The sequence below is a fragment of the Pollicipes pollicipes genome, unplaced genomic scaffold (assembly GCF_011947565.3).
Source record: "Pollicipes pollicipes isolate AB1234 unplaced genomic scaffold, Ppol_2.1 Scaffold_4002;HRSCAF=4701_pilon_pilon_pilon, whole genome shotgun sequence".
In the NCBI taxonomy this organism is placed as follows: Eukaryota; Metazoa; Arthropoda; class Thecostraca; order Pollicipedomorpha; family Pollicipedidae; genus Pollicipes; species Pollicipes pollicipes.
In genome coordinates, this window is record NW_023596420.1 from 2003460 (window position 1) to 2007378 (window position 3919).

The 3919-nt window shown below is 53.5% G+C and overlaps 1 long non-coding RNA gene across 1 annotated transcript; it reads left to right on the forward strand.

The window, feature by feature from the left end:
- Positions 1 to 248: 248 nt before the first annotated feature.
- LOC119094005 (uncharacterized) lies at positions 249 to 2416 on the forward strand. Its single transcript, XR_005093735.1, has 3 exons — positions 249 to 504; positions 1839 to 2035; positions 2285 to 2416. It is a non-coding gene; the product is annotated as an uncharacterized LOC119094005 (long non-coding RNA).
- The last annotated feature ends 1503 nt before the right edge of the window (positions 2417 to 3919 follow it).

Consider the following 3919-nt stretch of genomic DNA (forward strand, 5'->3'; position numbering starts at 1 on the left):
GCAATGTCCACAATCGTTTCAACCCCATTCACGGACGCCGAAAATTAATATTTATGTACTTCTTCAATAACATTCATTTGTTTTCAACTTCTGGCTGCAGAAATGTATACATTTGGCAGAATTTGACCAAAGTTTGACTGCACCAGAAAAGTTGGCATCACTTTAGAAGGAGGCATTTAACAAATAGCGCCATATATGGGTATGATCGAAGCCATTGTGACGCTTTTCGTGACCGCCATCAACTGCGGGTGCCCTGGCCAGGAACGGTTCTAGGGCGTTACAACATGTCAATATTTGTATCTGGGTTGTTGTGACATTTGGTAAAAATTGCAGGAGGTCCTCCGGCGCGCTATACATGGTGGCATCCTGTGAAATGACCTGGTAATACCACAAGAAAACTGCTGTGTGTCCAATATTTGCGTTAGTCGTTCGCGTTTGATCTCCACGGTGTGAGCCGGCGGGTCTTACTCAAGATCGCAATGGATTGCGCGGAGAGCTCAGTCGGTGAGGATCCAGGAGTGGTGCATTCCACTGGCAGGGTATTTGTGGGCTGTATTCATACTGTGACTGTCTGTTGACCACCCATTCCATTCCATTTGCATACACTATGCTGCATCTGTGATTGGGAATGCCTTGAATGTTACTGTTAGTCGTGTTGGTTGCTGATCAGAGCACATTTTGGTGGGTGCATCATGCTACTTGCATTTTTGAAGTGTGTTTATTTAACTGTTCATTGTGATTGGTGTGAATTGTAGATGCTCTTAAATGGCTTAATGTATGCTGTGTAATCCCACAAATTGGTGATTGGTCCCTTAAGTCAGCAGTGGTTTTGGATACTGCTGATAATGAAGTGGTTATGTATGCCTTTTTATGATGTGATGTATGGAACTGTTCAATGTGTAATAAAAATTTGCAAATACCCCAAAGACGAAATTGGGCCTGCTGAGCTGTTGAGGAGGATGCTAGTTACCAGGGTCCAAGTTAACCTCTTGGATGAAGTCTTGATTACTCCCTGTGCTGGCCTGGGCCACTTCATTGCATGCTGTTCTTGGTCAGTCCATGGTATTCAGCTCCAAAGGGTCCCCAATGTTGCAAAACACAGAGTCCCATCCTGGCTGAAGCTGAAGATATGTGCTAGATTCTGCCCTAGTGGAATGGCTCCAACTTCTACTCACAGGACACATTGTCACCTGCAATGCTGACTCTTGGGCAGCACAGCATAGTTCTGCAATTATGACTTGATGAGACATGATGTAATTGTGTGATCCACTTTGATGGTGTTGCGCTAGCAATAAGCAAGACATTTATGAATGACAATATAATGATATGTGACATTAGTGTGAAAACTTGTCTTTTGGTACCATGAAAGCATGTAAATTACAAATATGTCGATAACAAGACAGTGATACATATGTTTGTTCTGTATGTTGTCTATGCAGGATCTGTCAAAATAAAAGCATGCATTGTTATTAGAAGTCTAGAAGGTATCAAGGCCACTGAAGTCACATTTTAGAAAGATATGTGGAAAGAAATAGCATACCATCCTAATTCATTCTGTTCCTGGATGCATAGAATGTTGTAGAGCACTTGTCTGACTTATTTGGCATCATCCTTTTTGTGAGGAGTGTTCTCTTAGCACTGTATGAATTATGTATAAGTCTGATCTTAGTATAATATCATGCTTGCACTCTCATTGAACCAAATCCATTGAGCAATACAACTCAGGAGAACATACAAACTTAACTTGCTTGCTAGACATTATGAGAGGTAAGGGCACCTTAGTGCCACTTGTTTTTTATTGGTACATTTGTATATGGATGTGCCTGCATATATTTCAGGGAGCTGGCTAGGCTTCTTCACGGGTGCTGGTCTGCCTACCCGTGTGGCAGCAGACTATGCAGTCACCTTCAGCGACAACAGGATGAGGCTGGACATGCTGCCTGACCTGAGCAAAGATTACCTCAGGGATATGAATATCACAGTAATGGGCGATGTTATTGCCATACTCAAACATGCCAAAGCTGTCAGCCAACAGGTGAGCCATTCAGGTTGTCAAGGCACTGTTCATCAAGTTGGCATTGTAGTTCACAAAGTTGCAGTTGAAGGGTAGGTGTATGAGTGGCAGTGTCTCAGGTGTTCAGAGTTCGTTGGAATCAAGGTACTGTTTTTTTTGGCCATGAGTATATTTTAGTTCTAGGACAAATGGACTCAATAAACTGTGTCATTAGGCTCCTTCTATCCTGTGTCTGTCATCCATGTGATGGTTGGTGTACAATGTATGCAGGAGTACACGGCTCGGAAGATCGGCGTAGGCGCGGCGGCGACCCAGCGGACTTCCGGTCGGCCGGAGGCGGCGGCACCACCGCCGGCGCCCCGTGCCGCCGTCCGGCCGCTGCCGGCCGAGCCAGCCGCCCGGCCGCCACCGGACCGCGCCGGCGTCGGCCGCACCAAGCGCGCCGTCGACGCCGACGACGACGGTACGTGCTCACCCGCTGGTGACGACATTGCACGGGCCCGGTCGTGCCGTCATCCGCGGCGACCAGAGCTGACATGCTGTGGGAGAGGCTGCTAGCATGAGTTACCTGCGCCGCTCATGGGCATCACTGAAAATTGTGTGTGTTAAGTTGCAGTGCAAGGGAAGAATACCACGCTGACACAGTGTGTTTGACGCGAGCGCAAGACTCTTACCTTGTTATCGTCCCCGTTTTGACTGACGGGATATTTGGGTTCGTCCTCGCCAGGCTGGCGGTGGGCAGCGCCGCCGACAGCCAGGCGTCGGATCGTGCCGCCGGGGCCGGACGCGCCGCACGTCGACATGCCAGGTCGGTGGGCCCGTGGGGCCGCGGGTGCGACACGGCAGCGATGTCAGCTGGACACCAGATGCTCGGATCGCCAGCGTTAAGCTGCTTAACCCACTCCCGGATGGCTGTGTGTCCGGTACACGCCCTCGGTGACGGACAGCCGTTTGGCCTTGCAGCATGTTCTTGTGTCCATTGGTTGAATTTCGTCGGACGTTGCGCGTGCGTGCGCGCACGCACGCGCAACGTCCGACGAAATTGCGAAATTGCGCGCGTGCGATGCGTCGGTCAGCATTGTGACGCGGGCCGATGTCCCTGGTGCAGTAGCTGTTCGGCAGAGAGTGGCCGCACCGGAGCGGATGAGGCCGGCTGCACCGGCGCCGAGCCGACTCCGGCCGCCGCCGACGCCACCGACGCCGCCGCCGGCCCCGGCGCCGGCGCCCCAGGCGGGCGCCAGGCCGCGCCGCACCGCTGAGAGCCGGGTCAGCTCCACCACCGGCGAGGGCACGCGGTTCGCCGTCACCGGACTGGGTGGTGGCGCGGCGGTCTCGCAGCTGCTGCAGGTGCGGTTTGGCGACGGTCCCGCAGCCGGGACGGGTGGGACCGGGCAACCCGGCGTGGCTCGGCGCGCTCCACTCGTATCGGTCATATCTGAATGTAAGGATGTGCGCTGGCGCTGTTGTGCCGTGCGATGTACGCATCATAGCCCTGTGTGCTTGCTGTGTTCGTAGACGTTACGGTTTGTAGACGTGGCCGGAGTACAAGGTGTGTGTGTGTGGTGTGGGTGTGTGTGTGTGTGTGTGTGTGTGTGTGGTGTGTGTGTGTGTGTGTGTGGTGTGTGTGTGTGCGTGTGCGTGGAGTGTGTGTGTGTGTGGTGTGTGTGTGTGTTGCGTGTGCGGGCCTGTATGTGTGTGGCGCGGTGGTGTGACGTGGGCGCCGTCTCCGCAGCGGCAGCCGCTCGGTGGCCGGCCGGCCGAGGCTGCTGCGCTCGCCAGCGCATCACGTTCGCCGGTGGGGCAGCAGGAGGAGCCGCGCCCATCAGGAGGACGGCCGCGCCAGGTACGCAGACGGCGACTCGGCCCCGCCCACGGCTGGCTCGGTGACCGCCGCCGGGCCGCCAG